The sequence below is a fragment of the Cricetulus griseus genome (assembly GCF_003668045.3).
Source record: "Cricetulus griseus strain 17A/GY chromosome 1 unlocalized genomic scaffold, alternate assembly CriGri-PICRH-1.0 chr1_1, whole genome shotgun sequence".
NCBI classification, from domain to species: domain Eukaryota; kingdom Metazoa; phylum Chordata; class Mammalia; order Rodentia; family Cricetidae; genus Cricetulus; species Cricetulus griseus.
Genome location: NW_023276807.1, coordinates 270,163,911 through 270,177,702, shown reverse-complemented (window position 1 = coordinate 270,177,702; position 13,792 = coordinate 270,163,911).

The following is a 13,792-nucleotide window of genomic DNA, read 5'->3' as shown; positions in this document are numbered from 1 at the left end:
CTCCCTGACTCCAGATTAATGCCCACTTCCTCAGTCCACTCTTTAAGTCACTGCATTGGTTCAGGCCCTCTAAGTCGGGAATAGTTAGCTGTGTAGAGGAGTGGAGATGGTAATGAAGGAAGCAGAGACAGGCAGCAGGGGAAGAGCCTCCAGACTCTGGCTACTGTGACAGGAGATGGGGATGGGGATCACACAGGAGGACCCATGGCTGTAGAGAAGTTTGCTTTGGAAATATCTTGACTAGACTGTCAGGGAGCTTGCCCCTTGGAAGAGTCCCCTGTTGGACTCAGGTCTCTGAGGTACTCAGTGACTCCTTGTAAAATATGTGCTCAGAATAACTATGTCTTCCACAGATATTCTTTTTAAGGAAACCTGAGTCACGTGTTCATGGCTGATACTAGAGAGATGTTGTTGTTACACTGAAATGTCCTGAGGTGGGGGGCTTATGGGGAGAAGAGGGGCTATGGTCCAGTGGTAATGTGCTCGCCTAGCATATACAAGACCATGAATCTATCTCCAGAATTATAAAAAAGACAGGGGTCTATCTACTAGAAATCTTTGAATAGGATGCCACAGACAGTGTGTGGGTTTACCCTGGATGTCCTTGTTCCCAGGGCAGTGACTCAGCACCTCTCTCTCATGGTCTCAGTCTTTCTCAGGCTGGAGACAGAGGCTTGGTAGGAAGGAAGCCTTCTGATGCTGACTCATTGGCTGGGATTGAGAGGTGAGCTCTAAAGGCTCTTCTACAGCTAATCTTCCTTTTACCTCCTTCTTCAAGCCTGCCTTCCATGCGTGCCATGCCTCCAGCCCTTCAGCTTGCATTGGGATACACAGCAAGAATCAATTTGTTTCTTGTTAGCATTTCTCTGTGCAGACACAGCTCCCTGCTCTTCCCTCTGCTAACTCAACAGTCATTTATCCATCCTCTCTTCACCCACCTAAGGGACAACCATTTCTCTTCCACTGCAGGCTCCTTTCCTGTTTATTCTTGTCCCAACGATGCTGCACCAGTTTGACCTTTACATCTAGGGTTGGGGGAGGGTACATCCTCAGAACTGAGAAGGATCAGGCCCCATGTGTGGTCAGAAGAAAGGAGGGCAGAACTGATCACGACTCGACCGTGATGTATCTTTAGTGTGGGAAGCCGAGGATCTTCCCTCCTGAAGGCTCTTGCAATTTTCCTTTTGTTAGCATGTCTTCTTTCCCACCCACCAGCATCATTAGAGGTGATCCTATTAACAGATGACACATTTTACTCTAAAAACTTCTCCATCTTTGTGATTCTCTTACACTAAAAAAGCACAGCTTTCAAAAATTTAGTTTATGAATTGGGTATGTTGGAACATCCCTTTAATCCCAGAACTCCAATGCCTGAGGGGCAGTAAGATCATAAGTTTGGGGCCAACCTGGGCTACACAATAGTGCACAAATACAAAAAAAAAAAAAAAAAAAAAAGCACCAATCCAGCTTGGGCTACACAGTGTGAGGCCTGTCTTTCTCTCTCACACACAGATAGATAGGTAGTTACAGGAACTGTGTGATATTTGGTGCTGGTCTTTAAATCACCCATAACCCAGTGGTATAGATGATATAGACTGCTTTACATGGTGTGGCAAATGTTTATGGTATATAGATTTAAGGAGTTCTGTGGAAATGAAGAAAAGGGCTCCAAGATCTACTTGGGAATTCGGCAAGGTTCCTGGAAGAAGTGAGATCCCAGCTAAGCCAGCCAGGTGAAGACCAAGGGAAGATGCTACAAAAGAAGCAGTGGAGCAGAACCCTGAGATAGAGGGGAAAGTAGGAGGCTGTGGGTCCTTTTGAATAAGTGGTAAGAGCAGACCCTGGGATCCTTTTTGAACATTTCAAGGAATCAAAGAAAATATGACGTTGGATGTGGACATTAGAAGCTTCTCACAGGCTATTGGCTCTACGGAGTGTGCAGGGCACATTAGCAAGTAAGAGTCAGGGGGAGGGGGACTTGATCAGGTAGTAGTCACTGGAATTAAGTATGACCACTGACATCAAAAGTCTGTGCGGGGACCAGTCTGGCAATCATGAGTGGATAAAGCATTCAACCTCTTTCTCACACAGTTGGAACCATGATCTCTCTCTTTTGCCCAGTTCTAACCATCCGGGAGTAGGTCATCTAGTCTACTTGTCCCAGCACATCCAGGGATACAGACCTGTAGATTCATTTCCTTCTTGTTCCTAAGACTTGAAGTTCCCCCCGTGTCTTACCTTTGGTTGGTCATTGTTTTAGGAGCACAGAATGATAACTCATCCATCAGTCATCTTGCTTTAGACCAGCATACACTAGTCACATATCTGTCATTATGCTGTGTTTATAGATGCCACAAACAATCCCATTCAACAACGTGCACCTCACACCTTCACTTCCAATCTGCCCACTCCTGATGTTCTCTGGTTCCATTTGGCCAAGGAATCTCAGGGCATTGTGATGATAACCGGACACCTGAAATGAGTTGAGATGCTGTGAAAGTCATTTAATCATGCAACTTAATATTTTAGTAAGTATTTTCACGATAAGTACACACTCTCACAAAGTGAAAAGCTTTAAAGAGAAAACTCCCTGCTCTGGGGGAAGATGGAAGAGACACTTCTAGGAACACACGGACCTTGTCAGTCATTTGGAGAACTCATGATAGGGGCCTTTAAATTATGATGATGAGGTAACCAACAGGTGTGCCAGATAAGAATAGTGTGGTGGCTTAAGTTTTCACTCCTACACTTCTACTTTCAGACTAATTGACAACAAATTCTCGCTGAGCAATTGTGTCATAAGATATTTAAACTTCACTGATACCAGATGTTTTAGTCATTGTTCTGTTGCTGTGAAGAGACACTATAACTAGGGGAACCCTTATAAAGGAAAACATTTAATTGCTTACAGTTTCAGAAGTCAGTCCATTATCATCATGGCAGGGAGCATGGTGGCCCCCTTGGCACTGGAGCAGTAGCTGAACAATTTATATCCTAATCTCTGCAGGCAGGCAGGCAGGCAGAGAGAGCAAGAGAAGAGAAAGCAAGACACACACACACACACACACACACACACACAGAGAGAAGAGAGAGAGAGAGAGAGAGAGAGAGAGAGAGAGAGAGAGAGAGAGAGAGAGAGAGAGAGCCCGGGCCTGGGCCTTTTGAAACCTCAAAGTTCACTCTCAGTGATACATTTCCCCCAATAAGTCCACACCTCTTAATCCTTTTAATCCTTTCAAACCGTTCTACTCCCTGGTGACTAAGCATATAAACACAAGCCTATGGGAGTGGCGGGCCCATTCTTATTCACACCACCACTCCAGAAGACCATGATACCTGGAGCCAAATCCAAAGGAAAACTGAAATGCCTGTCTAGCATGTGAAAGTCCCCTGTCTCTATCCCAGTACTGAAAGGGAGAGAGGGGAGCAAGCAGCAAGAAGTTAGGTGTCTTTTCGAGGAAGATGAGTAGGACAAAATGTGTCACAATAGCTTGGATTTATGTGTGATCCTCTGCAGCAGAAACCACTTCACCTTTTGAGGTGACCTTTACAGAATCATAAAATCAGTTTTATTTGACATCCAGATCAGTGCTCTGCCATGAACAGAATGCTAGCACTTTACCTGGAGAAGAAAACTGAAGAGACAGGCATGTCCCTGGGGCCAGGTGGGAGAAGGCTCTGGAACAAGACTGGAACTCGTCAGAGTTCCTGAACTTGATTCAGTCAGCATCGGGAAGAACCCTGAGCACCCTGTCTCTTGGGTCACTCCTCATGTGCCTACTGTTCCTGCGTCTCTCCCATTAGTACACTCTGTGCTCACACCTGCAGGGGGCTGTTCAAAATAAAATGGCAGACACCAAACGCATTGTTATATGCACACTGCATATAAGCAGACTTATACTTCTTCTTGATATCATATTTTGTTGGTGTCTATAGGAATTTGTGCTAGGTAAAGCATACACAGGGGAAATATCTAACTAGGAAGGATATATTTGGTTTTGTGAGTTTCAAAAGCTAAATGATTCCTTTGTTTTGGCTGAGATGGGGTTTTCCTATCTAGCTAAGGCTTGCTTTAAACTCAGGAATCTTCTGCTTCATTTTCCTGAGTATTACAATTCCAGATGTGTACTCAGCTCCTATGGTCGAAGGTACCAAGAAAAGTTATTTTTTGTTTGTTTGTTTGTTTTTTGTGATCTATCTATCTATCTATCTATCTATCTATCTATCTATCTACCTATCTATCTATTTATCTATCTATCCATATGAATATAGATAGCCTCAAAGAAAGAAAAAGGTGACTTTCTAGCTCTAATGGTTTGACAAAGTTGTCTTTGGAGATACTTGATAATCTCAGAAGCCAGTGTACTGATACAATGATTTTCAGCTGAGACTTCCAAACTAAAATGTTTGATTTTGAGTCTCAATTCCATGACCTATAAGCTGGCTGATTTTGAGCAAGATCCTTGACCTGTCTCTGTGCCTCAATGTTTTCAACTCTAGTATTAAGGAAGTATTAAGTAGCGGTGCAGGAAGCTGTGTGACTATGTGGAGAAGAGGGACACTTGGCTTTCAAAAAAGTCCAGCCCCAGGCTTGGTCTCTGGCTCTTCCTGGGTTTGGAGCTTTAAGATAAATCTCTACAGCTTCCCTTATTTTAGTAACCTCTCTTGTAACATGACAGTTCCTGGACCATCCCATGACACAATACATAAGACAGCTCTTTGCCAATCACTGAAGAATCATAGATTGTGGTTTAATTTATTGTTTCTTTAAAGCACCTTGGTAGTGCGTCCTTGAAGGAACAGCACACTGCATTCTCTGCTCTCGATAAATGCTGATAGGAAATTTGGACTCGGGTGGGGTGAGTGGGGATATCTCAGTTGGAAAAGAGCTTGCCTTGTGAGCAGGAGGACGTGGTCCTGGGAGCACACTTAAGAAAGCCATGAGGAAGTAAGCATGAGCTGTGTAAGGACAGCCCCAGTAGACATGGCAATATGAAAAGGGGGAAAAGCCCACCGGGTCTCAGCCTTACAAAAAGGACTACAGGAAACTAAGGAATAATGGATGGGAGGAGGAGAAATAGTCTTCTGCAGGGAAGATCATGCCAATTGGTTATGTAATACCAAGTGGTCAACTGAAAACACACATATAAGCAACAGTATACAGACTGAGCAAGTTATATTTAGGAATACATATGTATCTAGGTATGTGCATACAGTAACATTTAATGAGAAAAGAAGGTATGAAATTGGAAAGAGATCAAGGAGGGTAATATGGGCAGCTTTGAGAGGGAGGAGGATGGGGAAATGTAACTATATTAGGATCTCAAAAGTTAAAAAAAGAATTTAGAAGGTTACACAGAGAAAATATTGGAAGAATTAATTAATTGGAAGAATAATTATTAGAAAAAAATAATAAAAAGAAAAATGGGAACTGAGGCGTGTGCTTGTAATACCAGTGCCACAGGGATGAAGGCAGGAGTGCCTAGCTGGATGCCCAACCCAGTTTCTGAGCTCAGAGGCAATGAGAGACTGTGTTAAAAAAGAAAAATAAAGCAGAGGTTGTCTGAGGAAATATGCCAAAGGCTGACTGCTGGCTTTTATAGAAAGGAAGGAAGGAAGCAAGGAAGGAAGGAGGGAAGGAAGGAAGGAAGGAAGGAAGGAAGGAAGGAAGGAAGGGAGGAAGGACAAAGAGACAGTGGGGGAGAAGGGAGAAGGAAGGGAGGAGCAAACTTGTTTCCAGGCTAGTAATTTGTCCATAGAACATAGACAGATCTTTACTATGCTCATTTGTTTTAACAAATACACAGCTCCTTAGTGTGAACCAGGTGAAGTTTAGAACTGTCACACCAGAAAGCTGTCTTCCTTAAATTCATTTTCAGTAGTGTATCCAGTTCCACCTCGTTGTCCACTTGGCACAGCCCGGCGTCATCAGAGAGAAGAGCCTCACTTGAGACATGGCCTGGATCAAATTGGCCCCTAGGCCTGTCTGTGGGGGATTGTCTTGATTATCAACGGATGCAAGCACCATCCTTAGGTAGGTGGTCTTGGGATGTACAGGAAAGCTAGCTAAAGTATGAGCCTGTGAAGAATCCAGCAGCAATGTTCCTCCATGGTTAAGTTCCTGCCCGGCCTTCCCTTAATGATGGACCATAACCGGGAAGTGTCAGACAAGGAAATCCCTTCCTTCTCTGAGCTGCCTTTGGTCAGAATGGTTATCACCACAACAGAGATCAAATTAGAACCCTGGGGACTCGGAAGATAGGCACCGATAAAATGGAGTAGACTAGTAACATCTGACAAGTCCTGTGAGAAACCCAAGTTGGGAAGGAAGGAACTAAGAGAGCAGAAACACGGTGCTCATGTGGCGTTTCCAGCCCCTCCTAAACGTTTACATAGAATCTGCTCTGTTTTCATCCATCTTCATTTTTTTTTTTTTTTGGACAGATCTGGAGAGCCACAGGGGAAATGGAAGTTAATTTGGAGATTAATTGAGTTTGATGAGTTTTGAAGCTGTTCTTTTTAAACTTCTGGACCACTTAGAAAACAACAAAAATGAAACAGAATATGCCAGCAAAAAATCAGAGAAGCTCTCTCCTCTACTGTAATATTGGTAATTTTGTAAGAAACTAGTCCATTTAAAATTGGTGAATACATAGATTTAGGAACAAATTGTACAGACCTTTGCAGAGACACCATGGAGTGCACTTATTTTTCTGACTTCATTTTCCATTTTCAGAATGTTCCCAATCATTGGGGCACATGGAGCTCTGTGGACTAGGAGGGCATGGCTGTCCTCCTTAGGCCATGTCTGTGATCCCTCTGAGATGATTTCCTCTAAAAAAAGTTCAGTTGCATGATTAGATATAAAATTCATCTATAGCACGTCTAAATATGTTAAACAAGCTGTTTTTTGAAAACAAAAACATACCTGAGTTGTTTTCCAAAAATAACAACAAAAACCCAGTAAAATGTAAATTTGTAGAATAAAGAGAAACTCTCTCTCTTCCCCACTTGAGGTCTCTTTATGTTTTAGAATTTCCTTAGAGACATTTTCTTTTTCTGAGTTATGAGCATGGTATTTGTCCATGTGCAGGTTTGTGCACAGGAAGCCAGGTACTCCTGGATGCCAAAGAGCACTTAATTCCCTGGAGTTTTGTGAGTTTCCCAGTGTGATGGTGAGTACCAGGCTGAGATCCTCCGCAAGAGCAGCAAGCACTCTTAACCCCTGAGCCTTCCCTCTAGCCCCTCTTTTGGTTTTCTATAAAAGTTTTGACTTTGTGGTTCCCATTTTAATTGACCTTTTCAGAAAGTACTAACTGACCTTCTTGGGTCCGGGCAATAGCAATGTTAGCAAGGTGGATTGTGTGTATGAACTCTGCAACCAAGTAGTTCTTACAGCCATCAACTCATCTCTTTAAAGCTAAAGGCACTCTCCTACATTCATCATATTTTAGTTACCTGGGTTTAATTCCCAAGGTTTTTCAGTGAAAAGATTATTATTTTGAATCTTAATGAAGTGTAGGTAGCTGCCTAATATTTTAATATCCATTCATTATCTAGTTCAACATTATTGAGCATCCACCCATGTTGGGTAGCAGTCAAGACATTTCTCTAATGTCAGCTTTGTCACGGGAGTTCAGTGAGGGAGAACCATGGTGGGGTATAAGAATTTCAAAGGAGTTTGACCTTTTAGTTGTGGCTTTCCCATCCATATTTTACATAATCAGAATCACTCACAAGAGGAGAACCTAGGATGCTCGTTCAGTGGGCATCCTAGCCTCAAGTACCCATCTCATCCACACCTGATCCTAAGGATGAAGATGAAAGTAGGTGACCCGGATGGGCTATTGTAGAACGTGGTCATATCAATAGACCCTAAGGGGATTTCCTGAGTTTACATGATTCACATACTACCTGATAGTATGTTTAACCTGGGAGGGGACATTCAAAATGACATATTGCTGAAGTTTAACAATAAAAGTAGCATCTGTCCTTGTTACTGTCCTTGGCTGACCTGGAATTGATATTCTGAAGAGACTTCTGCGATGTTTTTCCATGGCTGCTGGGATCCTCAGTGCCTGCTGTTTAGTGTTTGCATAGCAACCATTGCCTGTGATCAGGAAGCACTGCAGCTTGTTTGCCTGAAAACACAGGTAAACAGTAGCCTGAGAGGAGGCAAGCACCATTTCAGCATCTGTGCATGACAGGTACAGCTCCCAGGTTTGGGAATATACTTGCCCCGTGGACTAGCCTGCTGTGCTCAGCGTGAATTGTGCATACACAAAGAAAGATCGAATAGGGCGGGGCGTTTTTCAAACATGTGCTTGCATTCAGTAGGTTCATGCTTTCAATTCGAGATTTGGATAAGCAGCATCCTCCTTGGGGGTCATCCTGCTTTCCGGATGCAAAGGGATTGCTGATACTATGCTTGCCCCTGTTTGTGAGCACTTGCTGCTTTGCATATTTTCTTGTTGCTTTGAGATAATCTTGTTATATACTCCCCCACCCCAAATAGATTGGTACTTACTAAGAAGCCCAGGCTGACTTTGAACTCCAAGGGATCCTTCTTAAGCCTCTTGAGTGTTGGGAACAGGGATGTACCACCATGTTCAGCTTTCTCTATATAATTTATATTATTGATATATACATTGATTTTATTTTTTTTAGGAATAAGTCTCTATTACAATGCTAAATGTGCTTGACAAGCTACACATGCCCCAAATCTTCCAACTGAAATTGTTACTCCTGTTCTCTCTTCTTCTGAATAGCTAATTCAGAGCCAGAGGATTCACAAAAGACATGGGGAAAATGATGTCTTGAGAAAAAGTAGCTCATCTTGGGTCACTGCTTTAGGTAATGGAGTTTAACTGTGTCACAGACAGAGAAGAGGCACAATAGCAAGGCCCCAATTAAATTAAGGTGACAGTTCCCCTTTGAAGGGATTATTATGAAAGCACTCATTTCTCCTCATTTCCCCAACCAGGCTATACTTTTCACAATTCCTTAAAAGTTTGTTTTGTAAATAGACCTTGTTTTCTTTTTCTCCATGTGGGGACATGTGTGGGTGACATTTTGCCCCCAGGAAGTTCCTTCCAGATCTATTTATGTGGCCAAGAAGGCTAGGTCATGTTTAAGCACCAGATCTGCATAAAATCAGAACTGGATTTCTCAAGAATAAGAGACCTTTCCCTATTGGCATTATTTGGGATTGGAGAAGAAAATGAGTCCCAAGCTTTTAAATACTAAAAATGTGTCTAAATTTGGTTCTACTTAAAAGAAGAAAAAATATAAAAATTAATGCAATCAGCATATTTTAAAATTCCTAGCAGTCTATAATTTAGTAAGGATATTTTCACTGTGCTCCCCACAGGCCATGGCTGCTTATGTGCCCAAACATTTGCAAAGCTTGCCTTTGCTTATATCTTTTCAATTGTCCATCCATCCATCCACCCAACCATCCATCCATCCATCCATCCGTCCATCCATCCATCTATCTATCTGTCTGTCTATCTATCATCTATGTATTTATTTTCCTGTTTTCTGTGTGTGTATTTTGTCTGTGCATGTGTGAATGTGTGTATGTATCTACATGTACACGTGCCATCAAAACATTGATAGCAAATACCATTCTTAAATTGCCTCTCCACTTTGTCATTTATGGTTGAGACAGGTTCTGTTACTATACCTGAAATACATTAATTTAACTATCCTGACTGGCTACCAAGCCCTAGGGGTACTGCTTTCTCTGCCTCCCCAGCCCTGGAATTACAAATGCATTTTGAAACACCAGACTTCAAAGTGGGTACTGGGAATTGAAATCAGGTCTTTGTGCTTGGAGATCAACGCTTTACCAACTGAGCTGGCTCCCTCGTTTCTCATTTGTCTCAACTGGTATCATTTGCCCCTGCTCTGCTTCCAGCTAATGCCCCCTTTGAGGCAGTGTGGTTAGAATACTGACTTTCTTTATGGGGAAAATGAAGATGGACACAGATTACATCACTGGGTCCTGCGGAATGACTGAGGACTACGAAGCAAGTGGCAAATGTGTATGAGAATGTGCACACATGTATAGTGGTCGGGGTGGAAGTGACCTGTATCCCAGGCAATGGCTGTGCCATCAGCAAAATGCCACTTGTCGATAGTGGCGTGTCAGGAGATTGTATGGTAACCTAAACTGGGGAATAAGCAATATAAAGCTGTGGTCCTTGCATTGATGCACTTGCTGACATCAAACGCTGACAGCCTTCTCTTGGGAGACGTTGTTTACTTGTGTGGTGACCGGTTGAGCAAATGGAACTACCAGAGATGGATACAGCAGCCAAACTGCCTAGTTATGTGTGGGAGGTTTACCCAGGCTGTTCAGAGTAGTGTACCTTGTTTAAACTGGCTCAGCCAAGGGTCTTCGCTCTGAAGCTGGCCACTCCTACTGCACAGGTTATGGGCTGGAAAATTGACTTAACATCTGAAACCCCTTTTCTCCATCTGCAGAGGTAGCAAATTGTAGAAAAATACTGAGCTGGAAATATGGAGTGTAGATCCAGGACACCTGCTTAGCTGTTATGGTATATGATATTTTCACAGGTCGGCCCCCTCCTCTTGCTGATGAACCCAGCCACCATAGAGCACCCCCCAGCACCTGAGACTGCTTCTACTCAGCTAGACCTCTCTCTCCCAAGAGCCACCTCTCTCCCAAGCTCCTGAATGGTGAGCCTGTGTTAGAAAGACAGGACTCCTTGGCTTCAGGACGGATCCCTTTTAAATTTGTACATCAAGTACACAGTATTGGGTCCCCTATTTATTCTTTTACACTAGCCCCTAAATATAAGAGCCTAGAAAAGACACAGGGAAGGCAGGGCCAGATTATGGAAAGGATTATCCTTTGATAACTGTTACTTGGAGCTTGTTGGTTGGATACTGTTTTTGCTTTGGTTTTGTTTTCCTTTCAATCTTACAGCACAGTGTTTTGGTTTGAAAGAAAATGGCCCCCAAAGGAAGAGGCACTAGTAGGAGGCAGGGCCTTGTTGAAGCAGATGCGGTCTTATTGAGGGAAGTCTGCTACCTTGCAGGTGGGCTTTGAGGTCTCATATACGCTCAAGCCACACCCAGTGTGACGGACTACTTCCTGTTACCTGTGCAAGACGTAGAGCTCTCAGATACCTCTCCAGCACCAGGTCTGCCCACATGCCACCATGTCCCACCATGATGATAATGGACTGAATTTATGAACTATAAACCACCCAATTAAATATTTTCCTTTATAAGAGTAGCCATGGTCATGGCGTCTCTTCACAGCAACAGAAGCTGGTACCAGCGACTGAGGTTATTTGTGTGATAGGCCTGGCCATGCTTTTGTTTGAAGGAATATGGACCATGGGACTGTAGATCAGAAAAACAGTTGAATGCTTTAAGGGCTGCTTAACGGTTCATTCTAGAGGAACACGGAAGACAGAGGTGCTGAGGGTGATTTGAACGGTGGGGCCTGGCTCAAGTGGTTTCAGAGGAGAAGAATTTCAGCATGCTGCATACAGATCATTCTTATGATATTTTGTTGAGGATTGTGACTGCTTTTTACCCTTGTCTGATGGAGCCTACCTGAAGCCAAAGTGAAAAGATTTGGATTAATTGTGTTGGCAGAGGAAATCTCAAACTCTGTCATGTGGTTATTAGTGTCCATGCTTACAAAGATTTATAATGAAAAGGAGCAAGCTAAGCAAGGAAAAATACAAAATGTAAAATTAGAGTAGAAAAGGAGCACAAGAAAGTGGAATGGAGTTAAGTCCTGTGTTCAAGGAGATAAACAGATTAAGAAATGGAATAAAGGGAGTGATGATCTCAGGGCAAGAGCCCATTCAGCTAAGTTTCAACTTGTGAAAAGGAATTAAAGAAAAGTTTAGAACCTGGTGTGGTGGTGCACACTTTAATTCCAGTACTCTGGAGGCAGAGGCAGGCAGATCTGAGTTTGAGGTTAGCCTGGTCTACAGAGAGAGTTCCAGGACAACCAAGCTCAAGTAGTTAAGGAAACCATGGAAAACAGAAAGCTGGTGAAGATATGATTGAACAAGAGACTAGGTTCCAGTCCTAGCAAGTAGCAGAACATGGCAGCTTTGGCCATGTGGTTCTGGCTTTAGAGTCAAGGACAGAAAGAAAGGAGTTATGGAATCTCCCTCCACAACTAAGGAAAGCCAAGGAGGCCAGGCATGTGTCAGGGGTGTCTCTTGATGGAGTCCCAAAGAGGCCATTGCATGAAGCTTTGAAGATGAAGCCTGGATTACCCTGGAGACCCTAAGATGCTGGGGATGCCCGAGCCATGGGATACTTACTAAGGAGAGCTGCTAACAGGGAGTGGAAACAGCCCAAGACAAAGAAGTGTGTTGCAGTTAACAGAGCTGAAAGGAGTTGGAGATCTGACGAGTGTTTTGACATCAGATAAGGAGATGGAGAATTTGGAGTTTGCCCAGTTGGTTTGTGGTCCTGTTTTGGTCCAGCATTTCCTATGCTCCATTCCCTGCCTTTTGGAATGGTAATGTATACCCTGTGCCATTTAGGTGCTGGAAGTATGTGATCTGCTTTTTATTTTGATTTTTACTGGTGATTACAGTTAAGCGAATGTATTGTATGAATGCCAGAAGAGACCTTGGACTTTTAAACATCATTGAGTCTGTGATAGACTATGGGGAATTTTGAAGTTGGGCTAAATGCATCTTTCATTATGATATGGCTACAAGCCTGTGGGGCCAGGTGGTTTGAAAGAAAATGTCCCCAAAAGGGAGTGGCACTAGTAGGAGTTGTGGCCTCATTGGAGTTGGTGTGGTCTTGTTGTAGAAAGTGTGTCACTGTGGAGGTGGGCTGTGAGTTCTCATATGTGCTCAAGCCACACCCTGGGGGACAGAAACACTTCCTGTTGCCTGCACACCTCTCCAGCACCATGCCTGCCTGCATGTCACCATGTCCCACCATGATGTTAATGAACTGAGCCTCTGAAGTGTAAGCCACACAACTAAATGTTTTTCTCTATAAGAGTCGCCATGGTCATGGTGTGTAGTTAGTTCTTTTACTCTTTTGGGGCCTACCACCCAGCTCCCTAATAAAAACAAATGGAGACTTATTCTTACTTATAAACAAGCTTGGCTTGTTTCTAGTCTGCTTTTCTAACTTACGTTATTCCATTTCCCTTTAACTGATTTGCTTCTGGGCTTTTACCTTCCTTTATTCTATGTATCTGTCTTTCCTTTGGCACCCTCCTCTTCTCCTTTTCTCACCCCTCTTCTCTCTTCTTCTCTAGCCTAGATTTCTCCTCCTTTTTTCCTCTCTGCCTGTCAGCCCCACCTATGCCTCTCCTGCCTAACTATTGGCTGTTCAGCTCTTTACTAGACCAAACAGGTGTTTTAGACAGGCAAAGTAACACAGCTTCACAGAGTTAAGCAAATACAACATGAAAGAAGGCATCACATCTTTGCATCATTAAACAAATGTCCCACAGCGTAAATGAATGTAACACATCCTAAACGGATGCCCCACATCAATGGTGTCTCTTCACAGCAATAGGAACCCTGTATGTTCTTTGCTGTTGTTTGTGGGTGGTCTTCAAGTCTGGTCACTACTATGTAGCTGAAGTCATGAACATCCTCTGATTAACAAATGGAAAGGTTTTCCTAGTGTTTCACCATCTTGTCTTCCCTGATCACAGAACACGGCATTCAGGAAGCTGGCGACATCACCTGCCCCCACATGTGAGGTCTCTTGATTACCTGATCCCACCCACTAGCTGTTAAAATGACCCTATATTGTGCTA